Source organism: Zalophus californianus, chromosome 9, assembly GCF_009762305.2.
Source record: "Zalophus californianus isolate mZalCal1 chromosome 9, mZalCal1.pri.v2, whole genome shotgun sequence".
Taxonomy (NCBI): Eukaryota; Metazoa; Chordata; class Mammalia; order Carnivora; family Otariidae; genus Zalophus; species Zalophus californianus.
In genome coordinates, this window is record NC_045603.1 from 108,309,082 (window position 1) to 108,323,896 (window position 14,815).

The 14,815-nt window shown below is 44.3% G+C and overlaps 1 pseudogene; it reads right to left on the reverse strand.

The window, feature by feature from the left end:
* Positions 1-760: 760 nt before the first annotated feature.
* LOC113922248 lies at positions 761-6,651 on the reverse strand (annotated as a pseudogene).
* Positions 6,652-14,815: the final 8,164 nt, after the last annotated feature.

The following is a 14,815-nucleotide window of genomic DNA, read 5'->3' on the forward strand; positions in this document are numbered from 1 at the left end:
TGGCCCCATATCTTCTTCTCTTTGTTTTATTCCCTCATTCGGAGGAAGCATATTCTTGAGGATATTCTTGAGAAGTAGTGCATAAGAAGTACATTTTTTGAGATGTCATGTGTCTAAAAATGCCTTTATTCTGCCTCACAAATGACTGACAGTTTGGTTGGGTAGATCCTTAACCCCTGAGTCTGTACTGCTTTTATTATGAAATGGTATTTCTAATTAACAAACACAAACAAATATATAAAGAAATAAAGTTATAGAAATAAGAAAGTTCTAGCTGATTTCTCTAATCATTCAAGCAATGGCCTTAATGTTTTCTTTCATTGAGGCAGGGGTTTGGGGTCTGGAGTGGCCATGTTGTAATTACCTGAAAGCACTCCTTCCTTCGGGGAGTCACCTCTCTCTCACTGGTGGATCTGGTCAGTCACAAGGCTCTTCTCCATCTGACCACAGAGATAGGCATGCGGCTCAAGCAAGCCAGTCAAATTTCTGTTCTGCGATGAGTAACAGATCTGAGAGGGAAAACAAACCTCTGTACTGGCTCTCTTCTGTTAGCCTCTCCAGACATATTCTGGCCATGTGGTCACCTCTTCATTGTCCTGGGAGCCTCCCTTATCTTTCAGCTTCCCATTGGACTGAGCCAGTGGGGGCACCACCAGCAGATCGGTGAGAGGGAGGGTAGAGGCCAGGCTGCCTTTTTTTTTTTTTCAATGTTCGGTTTCCTTTGATGACCCCCATCTCCCTGAAGGGTGGGTACAGGCAGCTAGGCGATGGCAAGACATGTTCGCTTGAAGATCTTGCCCTGATTGAAGGTTTTGCCCACATGCTGGAAGGCCTCCTCCCAGGAAAAGTACTCTCGAACCAGCGTCTGGGTCTCCTCGCTGCCGGGATCCAGTTTCCGCCATGTATATGACTCGTAGTCCACCTGCCAATCTGGACTCAGCGGAAAGGCAAGCTCCTGGCCTCGGAAGACCTAAGCTCCAGAAATGGAGCTGCTATTGTTGGTTCCAAAGAGGATGACACTGGCAAAGGCATTCTTCCTCAGCTTGTCCAACCGCTGGAACATTCCAGTGATGAGGTTGCAACTCATGAAGGTCTGGGTGAGCTCTTCAGGGAAGCGGTACTCAGCGTACCACAGACACCAGCCATCCTTATCAAAGTGCTCCCAAAAATACGGCAGCGCCACAGAAAGAGTGTCCTCATTGGAGTACTTGCGCTTAAATTTGTCCAACACAAAGGTACTCTTGGGCAGGTGAGCAAAGGGGTCCTTGGCCTTCGGCTCAGCAGCCAGTGCCTGCTCACATTCATCCATCTCCTCCTCAGGAGCAGGGGCAACAGCCTTTTTCTCCTCTTTCCACTCAGCCTAGGGCTTCTGCTTCTCTTCCCGAGAACCCTTCTCTTTCCATGGGGTGTCCTTTTTAGGCTGGCTCTCTGCAAACTTTTTAGTGTCAAACTGGGCCATCTTCTCGCAGAGCTTCACCTCCCCCAGGACGGCCTGGAACTGTGGCTGGTTGATGCAGGTGACAAACCAGTGGGTGGTACTGGGGAAAGCCTGGGCCCTCTACCAAATGCCACAGCTCCTGTCAGAAAGACTTCTCCATAGAGCCCCCACTCCAGTTCCCAGTAACTCCTTCTTTCCCCTGCCCCTCAGGTGCAGGGATAACAACAGCTCCTGGTGGATTATGGCACCAAGTTCTACACTAGCTTTTGCTGGTTTCCTCAAAAGCTGCACTCACCACGGCAAATCACCCTTACTAAATTGTCCTCATGTCATCTGATTTTGAGTGTGCTCTTTGTTTCCTGTTAGGACTCTGGTAGATACATTCTCTTTCCCCGAAAAGGAGGTAAGGCTGGGTTTGCTGGAAGTCACCAGACAGAGCCAAGAGACAGAAATGAACCTGGTAAGATCCTTTGAGCATCAGGACTCAGCTTGGTTTGTAGCTAGCTGTATTCCAGTCTTCCCAGAAAACTAATAAATTCTCATTTTGATTAATCTAATTGGCACAGGGTCCATAGAATGTATGGGGGAGCCTGCAGACTGGCTGTGAAGCACAGGAATATAGTATTCATCTTGACTCGGTATTGTGTGGCCAATGGCAAATTACTTCATTTCTTGATTTCTTTATCTTAATAACAGCTAAATGTTCACCTACCCCACTAGCCTATATTTAATTAAGGCTCAAAGCACAATATAAAGTCTTTCTTCATGCCCAAGATATTGGCAATGCAGTTCAAAGTTTAAAAAAAAAATTATTAGAAGTACCTACTTCTATTCTCTCAAGAAATCTAGAACATTATATAGAAATTTCATGCATGCATCTATGTGCTGGTAATTCTGAGGCCTAGGAACAGAGGACTTATTGAAAAAAAATGGAAAATGTTCTTATCTGGGTCCCTGGGAGACTCTGGGAAGCTGGGGAGATTTTCTTTACTATATACTCATAGCAGATATTGATTTGCTTACTCACTATCCATCTCCCTCTTCTTCCTTGCTAACAGAACTCTGATTTTGTTGGGAAACCAATACGTCTGGCCCCAGGTTATGGGGCACCATAGATATAATCTAATCATTACAATCAATGCTTCCTACTACTCTAGTCTCCCTTGAAGCTAGAGATGGCCATATGCCAAAATTTGGCCAATGGGACCTAAGTGAAAGTCTGTCAGCGTGGTTTAGAGCAGGGTTTCTCAACCTTGGCACTTAGACACTTTTCACGGGATAATCCTATATTGTGGGAGTCTGTGTTGTAGAATGTTTTGCAGCTTCCTTACCTAATACATGTCAAGAGCACCCCCTTAGTTGTGACAACTACTAACATCTCTGGACATTGTCAAATGTCTCCTAGGTAGTAACATCACCTCCAGTCGAGAACTGCTGTTTTAGAGAATCATATGTTGTTGGTAGGGAACTAATGTGTCTGGTCCCTCCTTCTCTCTCTGTCTTCTTGCCTTGACCAAGGGTGTGAGGATTGCAATTGTAGGACCTATTTGGCAACCATGAGGAAAGGGCTAAAAGATTCTCCTGGAAACCACTGCTGCTTAATAGTGATAACATTATATGTTTACGTTACTATAGCAAGATTTTCTGGACTTTTCACCAACTACATTCTTGACAGAGAAGTCCGTATAGTGAAGTGGGGAGAGGCATGCCCCCTTCTTCAGCATGTGTACAGTACTGAAGGTTGCAGTACATAAGATCAAGATGTGAACTCAATTGTATTTCTATACACTAGCAATAAGCAATTAGGAATTGAAATAAAAAAATAACTGCATTGATAATAGCATGAAAAATGGGTGCATTTCATACTTAAAAACAAATCTGACAAAATCTGGGCAAGCTGTGTACACTGAACACAAACCACTGCTGAGAGAAAAGCCTTCAAAAAACAGAGAGAGAACACATGAGTTCAGAAAACTCAGTATTGGTCAGATGTCAGTTCTCCTCAAGTTGATCTACAGGTTCAATGTAATCCCAATATAAATTGCAATAACTGCAATAGGCTTTTTAAAAAATAAACTGACAGGCTGATTCTGAAATTGTACAAAAATGTAAAAGAGCCAGAATAAGCAAAATAATGTTGAAACAAAGAATAAGTTGAAGGACTTAATACTACCTCACTTCAGACTTACCATAAGGCAGTCAAGACCACGTGGTGTTGGTATAAAGTCAGACATATAAATTCATGCAGCGGAATAGAGTCCAGAGACAAGGCCACTCATATCTGGTTAATTGATTTTTGACAACGGTGCCAATCTAAGTCAATGTGGGATGGGTAGTCCCTTCAACCATGGTGCTGGAACAACTAGATATCCATATGGAAAAGAAAAAAAGAACTTTCACTCTTATCTCACACCACCCACAAAAATTAACTTGAAATTGATCACAAACCTCTATATAGAAGCTAACACTAATAAACTTCTAGAAGAAAACATAATGGAAAAATCTATGCTCAGCAGGTGAGGATTCCTTAGGTAGGAATAGTACAGACTACAAAAGAAGGGAATTGACAAGTTTTATTTCATCAACATTAAAAAATGTCTTTCCTCAAAAATTTAATAAAAAATGAAATGGCAATCTATAGAGAGGAGAAAATATTTGCAATCCAAGCATCTGACGAATAACAAGTATCCAGAGGATGTAAAGGATTCTTACACCTCAATAATGAGAAGTGGGGGAAAGCCTTATTTTATTTTATTTTTTAAATTAAATTTTTTTATTAACATATAATGTATTATTTGTTTCAGGGGTACAGGTCTGTGATTCATCAGTCTTACACAATTCACAGCGCTCACCATAGCACATACCCTCCCCAGTGTCCGTCACCCAGCCACCCCATCCCTCCCACCCCCCACCACTCCAGCAACCCTCAGTTTGTTTCCTGAGATTAAGAGTCTCTTATGGTTTGTCTCCCTCTCTGGTTTTGTCTTGTTTCATTTTTCCCTCCCTTCCCCTATGATCCTCTGTCTTGTTTCTCAAATTCCTCATATCAGTGAGATCATATGATACTTGTCTTTCTCTGATTGACTTACTTCGCTTAGCATAATACCCTCTAGTTCCATCCATGTCATTGCAAATGGCAAGATTTCATTTTTCTGGGCGCCTGGGTGGCTCAGTTGGTTAAACCACTGCCTTCAGCTCCGGTCATGATCCCAGGGTCCTGGGATTGAGCCCCATATCAGGCTCCCTGCTCATGCAGGAGGCCTGCTTCTCCCTCTGCCTGCCGCTTCCCCTCCCTCTCTTTCTCTCTCTCTCTCGCTATCTCTGTGTGTCAAATAAATAAATAAAATCTTTAAAAAAAAAAGATTTCATTTTTCTGATGGTCGCATAATATTCCATTGTATATATATGCCACATCTTTATCCATTCATCTGTTGATGGACGTCTGGGCTCTTTCCATAGTTTGGCTATTGTGGACATTGCTGCTATAAACATCGGGGTGCACGTACCCCCTCGGATCCCTACATTTGTATCTTTGGGGTAAATACCCAGTAGTACAATTGCTGGGTCATAGGGTAGCTCTATTTTCAACTGTTTGAGGAACCCCCATACTGTTTTCCAGAGTGGCTGCACCAGCTTGCATTCCCACCAACAGTGTAAGAGGGTTCCTGGAAAGTCTTATTTTAAAATGGGCAAAAGACTTGAACTGACACTTCACAAAAAAGACACAGGAATGGTCAATAATTACATGAAAAGATGCTCAATATCATTAGTCATCAGAGAAATGTAAATTAAACCACAGTGAAATACTCCTGCGGCCCACCAGGAGGGCTATAGAATTAAGAGGACTGCGCAAATCAAATGTTGATGAGGATGCAGACACACAGGAGCTGTCGGTGGAAATGTACAATATGCTATGATCCCTTTGGAAAAGAGTTCACAAATTCTTATGAAGTTAAGAATATACTTATATGACCCACGAAGTCCTAGGCATTTACCCAAGAAAAACAAAAACTTGCTTTCACAGACTTTTACATGAATCGTCCCAGCAGCTTCATTCATAATAGCCAAAACCTAGAAGCAATTCCAGTATCTGTCAACTGGTGAATAGATACACAAATTGTGGTATATCCATATAATGCAACATTACTCAGCAATAGATATTAAAAACTACTTCTGGGGCACCTGGGTGACTCAGTTGGTTAAGCGTCTGCCTTCGGCTCCAGTCATGATCCCAGGGTCCTGGGATTGAGTCCCATATGGGGCTCCCTGCTCAGTGGGGAGCCTGCTTCTCCCTCTGCCTGCCACTACCCCTGCTTGTGCTCACTCTCTCTCTCTCAAATAAATAAATAAAATCTTTTTAAAAAATGATTTAAAAAACTACTTACAACAACATGGATTAGTCTCAAAAATATGCTGAGCAAAAGCAACAAGATGCAAAGAGTACGTATGATGATTACATTTTTAAGAAATTCTGGGAGAGGCAAACTAAGCTATGGTTGCTGTCTGTGTATATGTTGGGGGGGGGTTCTGTGAAGATATTTGAGGAAACTTTTTTGAGTAAAGGAAATATTCTATATCTTGATTGTGGTGGTGTAGAAATTTGTCAAAACTCATCTCTCTCCAGGGCACCTGGCTGGCTCAGTCAGTAGAGCATGTGACTCTTGATCTAGGGGTTGTAAGTTTGAGCACCACATTGGGTATAGAGATTACTTAAAAATAAAATATTTTTTTAAGATTTTATTTATTTATTTGAGAGAGAGAGAGAGAGAGAGCACGAGTGGGGGAGGGGAAGAGGCAGAGGGAGAAGCAGACTCCCCACCGAGCAGGGAGCCCACCGGGGGACTCAATCCCAGGATTCCAGGATTGTGACCTGAGCCAAAGGCAGAAGCTTAACTGACTGAGTCACCTAGGCACCCTTAAAAATAAAATCTTAAAACAAAAACACCTCATCTATCTGCATACTTTAAATGGGCTCATTTCATTACAGTTGATTTAAGAAAGATGACCAGGTCAGGGGACGCTACAGCCCTGAAAACAATGGGGGGAGGAAGAGGTTGTGGTCTTTTGGCTCTCTGATTAGATGAGTAAGTCTGTCTCATTAGGGGGAAACTGTAGAAGGTTAGCTCTGATTGCTGATCTAAGGCACATTTTCTCAATATCAGTAATAAAAGAGATACCTTCTAAAGCACAATATAACTTACCGAGTTAACCATTCGCTTATTTCTGCTCTCATGCCTCCCCACCCTCACCCATGCTAGATAGAAGTTTTCCTCTGCTTGTGTTCATTGTAGGTATCAGCAAGATGTGCATACAGTAGGTAGAGAGTAGGTATCAGCAAGATGTGCATACAGTAGGTAGAGAGTAGGTATCAGCAAGATGTGCATACGGTAGGTAGAGAGTAGGTATCAGCAAGATGGAATAGATACCCGTCTGTTATCTTCTGTGTCTTATTTCTCAACTGGTTCCAAACTCGGAAAGAGAAGATAGGGTTGTTGTCATTTATCTCCTAAGACTCCAACAGCCTTCTTCCTCCCACTGAAAACAGTAATAACAATAGCACAATAATAAACCATAAATCGGCCAACATTTATGGAGTGTTTACTATGTGCCAGGATTACTATGTGTGAAAATGCTTATAAAATGTTATGTCTTTCATTCCTCATAATAACCCAGTAAAATGGGTACCATTTTTATTTGCGTTTTGGAGTCAAGAAAGCCAAGGCATAGAGAAGTTAAGTAGCTCACCCATGGTCATACAGTTGGTAGGTGGTAAAACTGGGTTTTGAATCCAAGTAATCTGATCTTTGAATGCTGGCCTTATTCACACAACAGCCTGAGCAACTTTTTTAAAGGTAGATTTTATTAGGTCAGTTCTCTGCTGTAATTCCTTCAGTGGATCATCACGATCCTTAGGGGAAAACAACAACGAATCTTGCTATCGTGCAGATAGGGCTCTACGTGACCTGGTCCCATTGGAGCCAGTTTCTCCTAACTTACTCTTCCAGGGCCATACTCACTTTTGGGTTCTCAGGTATGTAAACGATGCCCTGCCCCTGGACTTTTGCACATGCCTTTGCATCATACAGAAGGCTCCCCTCTACCAGCTGTCCCTCCAACCCACGCCCTGGGTCTCTTCAGGCTTTGTTGAAATACCGCATTTTTAGAGAGGCTTCTGACCCCTTCTTCTCCAAATCCAACCATAACTCCCCATTATTCTCTCTCATTTTAACCTGTGTTGTATAGCCATAGCCCTGATCACAATCTGAAATTATTTTCCTATTTCGGTGTGTAACTGGTATGACCTGCTTCACCAGCTTGGGGTGAAAGTGAAGTCACTGCGCTTTATGCTTCATGTCAGCACCAGCTCTAGTCTCCACTTGCCAGACTTCCAGGAAGCTTACTCCCTTCCTGGGGTGGTGGGGAGGCTCTTCCCCCATCCAGCTGTCCAGTAACCTCAGAGATTTACTCAACTTGAAGAGGCTAGTCCTGAGCCCAAATACCTTGACAAGAATAATTTGGAGCTTCTGAATGCTTTTCGTAGTTGGCTCTGTTGTTGTTAAACTATTACTGCTTCCTGTTGTTAAAAACCGAGCCCGTACCCTGTGGTGGGTCAGTGAGCCCTGCGCCCAGCTCACTTTGTCGGTCCAGACCTCGCTTGGGTTCAGTGTGTCAGGATGGGCGGGCCCCGCCTGGCTCCTCGGCTTAGCCCCAGGCTGGGCCAAGATTAGCTCCTAGACCCCAAGTGCCTACACCCACCCTGTGACCACACAAGTCCTAGCACCACACCCTGTTCACCAGCCAGCACTACCCTTTTGTGGTGTTTAATGACAGGGTTCTGCTGAGATCCATTAGGACCCCTCCCTCCCACTTCAGTGTAGACAGCTTACACTCCAGAGTGCCCTGTGAGATCCCCCAGAAGCTACCCTCTGGGAACACTGCCTGGGAGGACATGCACCCTCCGCTCCTCACTCCCTTCCCCTCTCCCCTGGCCCTGCCTGCTCAGCAAACCACTTACCCATGAATCCTCAGCGTCTGCCCCTGGAGGGGGATCCAAGACACTCCTCACAGCCTCATATTGATATTCTCTCTACCTGCAGCTCTCTTGAAGGCATCTTGATGGGACAGTTTCTGAAACACAGCACCCATGGCCACAGCCTCCTTCCCTTTCATCCCAGGAAGTTCTGGGTCCCCCATTTGAGTTAGCCCACCTCCCGAGCTGGCCCAGAGGAATTAGGAAAAGCAGCTTCTGTCTGGCACATGCACACAAGTGCTTCTTTATTTCCTTGCCCTCGAGCCACGGGGCCACTTGCCCTCCATTACCAGGAGGGGCCACTCGAGCGATTCCCTTTCTGATGCAAAGACAATTTTCTCCCGAATAACTGGAATTTTCCTAGATAGAAACTGTGGGACACTTATAAATAGCAGTTCATTTCAGATTTGAAAAAAATAGAATTCCATTCCAAGTGTTGCCTAGCTGCTTCTGTCTCCCTGTTTCCGCCTCAGGTCCTCTGTTTTTTCTGTAAACCCAGGGATTTGCACCACTCCTGGCTTATGGTGGGCATGCAATCCGCGTTTGTTGAATGAATGAATGAATCACCAACTCCTGAATAAAACTGTGTCTATCAGTAAACTAGGACAAGAGTTTGAGAACCAAAGGATTAACAAGAAACTGTCCAATAAAGGCTGACTATGTATGTGTTTATACACATGTAATTTTATGCATTTCTTCTTTTTAATATAGAAGAGCCCTTCTTTTTATTTTGAAACTTTCAAAAAGATTTCAGACATTCAAAGTGGTAGGAAAAATAATATAATAAACACCAGGAAATGCACCATAGAGTTTAAGAAAGAAATCCAAACTGGAGTAATTGAAGCTACCTGTGTACCCCTTCCCCCTTTCCTTCCCACCTGAGGTAACCTTTGTTCTAAATGTAAGGAAACAGTCCTTGAAGTGATAGCGCAACACACCGCAGGATCTTGCCCCTCCCCCTCCACCACAGGTGATTAAACAAAGGTGAGCCCCTGATGCACCCGGGCCAATCAGCTGCTGCTCCTCAGGAATGTGCGACTGAGGGCCTGAGTTAATTTGCTGTGATGAGCAAAACTGACAGGTTATGCTAATTTAGGGCTTAGCCTTTTACCGGGTGTGGCCATGATGAGCCAGAACAGCAAGAAGGGATGAAAGAGGCACCTGAGAAACTTGTACCTGAGAAAGAGGGGGGAAGGAGGAGAGGAGGGAGGGACAGGGAAGGGGGAGGGGGAAGGCAGAGGGGAAGTGACTTTGACCTTATTTCCAAATAGTTTTCCCCTTCTCTGTCCCACACCTCTAAGGCCTCCCTACTTTTCTGACTTTTAATTCGTGGGAGTCCTTTATAATCTTCCCGTGATCTCCATTTTACGTGGATGGGTTCTATTACTTTAAACTAAATAATTCTTAAAACAAGCTTTCCCTACAAAAAAAGAAATGTTATTCCCTAATTACAAGTGGCCAAAATTCCTAGAATCCTAGAATTTGATTCATTTGACAGATATTTATTGAGCACCTACTAAGTACCAGGCTTTGGGACAAATCCTTGGTTCAGCTTTCCAGCCAAGGTGACCAACCAGCTAGGGTTTGGGGGACTTTCCCAGTTCCCCGCATCCTGAGACCCACCTTAGTGTTAGCAAATGGGACCCTGGGTTACCCTGTTTCCACCCAAAGTAGAAACCCTCCTCTTTTTTTTTATTTTTAAGATTTTACTTATTTATTTGACAGAGAGAGACAGAGCAAGAGAGGGAACACAAGCAGGGGGAGTGGGAGAGGGAGAAGCAGGCTTCCCGCAGAACAGGTAGCCCAACGCGGGACTCGATCCCAGGACCCTGGGACCATGACCTGAGCCGAAGGCAGACGCTTAACGACTAAGCCACCCAGGTGCCCCAAGTAGAAACCCTCCTACAACACCCCTTGTTGTCTTATAGCAGCTGATATTGTACAAACATTTGGCTAGACTAACAGAAAATTCTTTGCGCCTAGTTTAATTCCATCTTCATAGTTTCTACTGCCATATTCTGCTTCTGGTTCTCACAAAACATATGTTTGTCCATTGTTAATTATAGCACACTGACCAGGTGTGTGCCATAATTTAAACCTGGATTGGTTATCCATTGCCTACCCCAGAGCAGGCACAAATTGGAGTCCTTCCCAGCTCCAACAATCCCCCCTAAGGTTGTGCTTACACCATTCTCTTCCTTGGGAGGAACTTCTGGGAACCCCTTTCTCAGGCCAAGTGATCCCAAGGGGCTACCAATACACATGACCCCAAGTCCTTCATCCATTCACGAAACACATCCATGGAACCTCTGGCAACTATGGACAAGTAGGGGAGATGGGTCCTGAGTTCTGGTAAATATACAACGTTGTGAGTGCTCAGTTCTATGACAGATGGGTCCAATGCTAGTGGGCATGAGAGGGAAGAGGGATGACATGCAGCTGTAAGAATCAGAAGTTACTTTAGATGAAAGAGCTGTCTGAAACATCAACTGCTAAACTGCAGCTTCCCCAAGCACACTGGCATCATTAACGTGTTAACGGCCATTATTATACTAATCCGCGTATTCATCAGCTTTCTAACCAGGACCCAGGTCCCTGGGGAAATGGGACAGAAGCCTGCTCCTCCTCCCATCTTCCTCATCTCAATTTATGGCATCTCCATCCTTTGTGGGTCTCCTCCATGGCTGCACATTGGAATCCCCCAGAGGGCTTTAAAAATTGATGCCTGGGGGCCCCTGGATGGCTCAGTCGGTTGAGTAGCCAGCTCTTGATTTCGACTCAGGTCATGATCTTGGGGCCCTGGGATGGAGCCAGGTGTCTGCTTCCGAGCTCAGCAGGGAGTCTGCTCAAGCATTCTCTCTCTCTCCCTCTGCCCCTCCCTCTGCTCATGCTCTCTCTCTGAAATAAATAAATCTTAAAAAAAGAAATTTGAATGCCTGGTCTCACAGAGTTTCTAGTTATTTGGTGTGTGGTGTGGTGTAGACATCAGATTTCTGAATCTTTCCCAGGTGATCCAATGTGCAGCTAAGATTGAGCTGGACACTCAGGCCAAGACCTCCTTGACCTCTCCTCTTTTCATACCCACATCCAACCCAGTAGAAGCGCTGTTGGCTCTACTTTCCAAGGAAACACCTCTCCCACCAGTTCTCACTCCCTGACTGCCCACCAGCTCCCAGGCCTGAGATTGTCAGTGGCCCCCTAATTACCGGCAGTTGCCCACCTGCCATTGGCTTTCAGCCTGACCATCAGAGAGGTTTTTAAGCCCAGTATAGGTGACAGCCCCCTTTGTTCAAAATTCCTCTGTACCTCTTAGGGTGGGGGGAGTCTTAATCTAGCTGATAGGGCCATAGATGGTCAGATTCCTGGTTATCTCTTTGACCTCCTCTCTTATCATTCTCTCCCATTCCCCTCCTGGGCTTTCAACCCCATGGCCACCCCTGATGTTTCCAGAACACCCTCAAGGTTTTTGTGCCTAGAGACCTTTGCCTGAACTGCCTTCTTCAGGTGGTTGCTCGCCCTCCTCCCTAATTTAGCCAGGTCTCTGCTGGAATGTCACCCTCACTGAGGCCTTCTCTGAGCACGCTGTCTAACATCGCCCCCGCCCCCCCATCACTCTCTATGTCCTTATTTTCCTTTGGTTTTCTTCTTAGCATTTATCACCTAGTACATATTTTTGTTTGTTTAATCTCTTCCCCAGCCCCATTAAAATGTGAGCTCCAGGGAGCACATTCTGCTCTCTGTTCTGCTATATCTATAGCACCTAGAACAATAGAAGTTGCTCAATAAATGCTATTAGAAAGAATGAAGGAAGACAGGTACATTTTAATGGGAGAGAAAAGGTCTGGTGTTGCCAAAGTAGAGCAAATCGATGCAGTGTCCCTTACTTCTGCCCCTTACTGGTCAAGTGACCCTGAACAAGTTACTTCACCTCTCTGAACCTCAATGTCCTCATCTGTCCATGGTGATACTAACAGTACCTGTGGGCCTCAAAAAGTTGTTGGATTACATGGAGTCCTATATGAATAGCAGAGCAAAGTGCCTACAAGTGGGAGAATATGCCCCCAAAATTGTAGCTATAATGACTGTGTATAATATTAGCAGGGCAGGAGCCAAAGCCCAGAGCCCTGGATGCTCTGGGGAAAGATGATCTTCCCGTGGGAAGGGAGGGAGGGCATCTTGGGCAGGCGGTCCAGGATGGTGGCACAGGTTGGTGGTTGATGATGGTTGGTGACCCAAGTCAAGTCTTTGCTCTGAAAACTAGTTTTTTATACCTCTAGACCTCACAGGGTTTCTTTGAGGATCAAAAGAAATATTGTATACCATTCTTCGCTTGAAACATACACATTTGAAAAGAACCGCATAGAGAAATGCTGTGTACACTTCTTTTCAAACCGGAAATTGCTACATAAAAGCCCTTATTATGATCTCCCAACTTTGTCCAAATCTGTCTATATAAACACATGCTTGTCTTGTCTTTCTCATCTGAAGCTGTCCTATCCTCCAGGGACTGGCATTCTTAGGGACTGGCCAAGTGGGAACCTGGCTGGTTAGCTGCACCCATCTCTGCTCAAAGGCTCTGTTTCTCCCCAGATTTATTTTGTATTTTAGTCTATTTTAATATGGGCTCTTAGCAGAACACATGTACTTTTTTATTATTCTACTTTATCATATAATTTCTTTAGGAAGCATTATTTGATTTTGAAAAATACCTAGTCTTCCTAATGTACACATTATCCTCAACTTTGTTGATGTAATCCCTTTGTTGTGTTTAAAAATATATATACATATATATTACATATAATATTACATCTACTTTGTGAAGTATATTATTTATACTTAGGCTCACTTTTATTTCTATAATCCTTTCCTTATTCAAATCTCTACAGCTTGATCATGTTTAAGGCCTAGGAATACTTTTCCTTTATTTGCCATTATTAGTGTATTCATTCAATCATTTATTCACTCAACAAATATGTATGGAGTGCCCATTATGTGCCACTGTTGTATTGGGGGTAATGCAGCAAAACAAACAGATTTAAAACTAAGAACTATGGGGGGGAAAATAAAACAGGGAGGAAGATAAGGGATTTGACTGTAGGGGGTTTCAACATTACCTAGGGATGGCCAGGGAGGGCTGACTGAGAGGGTGACATTTGTGTTAGACTTGAGGGCGTTAGGGGACAGTTCTAGTGTCTTGCAGAGTAACACTTCAGGAAGAGGGAATGATGAGTGCAAAGGCCCTGGGGAATGAGTCAAGTCAGAGAAGGAGCAAAGAAGCAGAATGAGGACGGGGAGTGGTAAGAGAAGGGGTCATGCCAAGTACGATCTCTCAATAGGTGAACCATGCAGGTTGTTTAGACCAGGGTGGTGGCAGCAGAAATGGGTGGTAGTTGAATTCTGGATATATGTGAAGACCTACCCCTTACTACTGTTCTAGGAATTGCTAATGAGGTCACTAGCTGACAATGTGACTTCACTGGTATGACATCAATTAACTTCAATAATTTCGTTTCATTTAAAGGACCCAGGATGCTAGTATCCCTATGGACCCTTTCTTCTAACATTTGATCCTAGATTCCACCCCTCTGGGTCAGCGAAGTCACCTTCTCCTACAGGCATCCTCACTGGCTCTCCTTCTTGAGTCCATAGACCCAACTCTCCTGCAATGCCTTTCCTTCCTTGAAGGTGCAGGCAGGACTCCTGTTTCCCAAAGGATGCGCTTCCCAGCGTCCCACAGCCTCTGGCTCCCTTGCTCTTTTGATTTTATTAACATCACACATGCGTTTGCTTTGATGTGAAAAGGAAACAAAAATATTCTCCACTTTCTCTCTGAAAGTTCTACTTGTTAAAGTTGGTCAGATTTGAGAGTGGCATTTTATAGAGTCCTTGGCCTAAATCAACAACTTAAATTATGCCATCTGCCACACGAGTGGAGTTTATGTAACACCGCAGTCGGCAGGAGGTGGGGTGGGGGGGTGGAAGCTGTTTAATATTATCCATCAATACCACTGCCTTCCCGGACCCCCTCCCTCAGGACGCCACCTGCCATGTTCTCAGTAGTTTCAGTGCCCTTCATGACTGGTCTAGCACTACTCGCACACGAATAGATTTGGTTCTTGGGGATAGGAGTGCTTTCCACCCCCAACAAAGAATACACAACCTCATCTTGGGGGCTCTTTCCTGTATTGCATACACTGTATGTTGTTGTGCTTCATGGTCTTATTATTTTAAGCACCTAAAAACAGAATAAAGAGATCTAACTATTGTAAATACATGGCCATAAAACCATCCATGACCCTGAGTGTGGGTAACGGTAGTTCTACCAAGTATGAAATTGATCACATGTC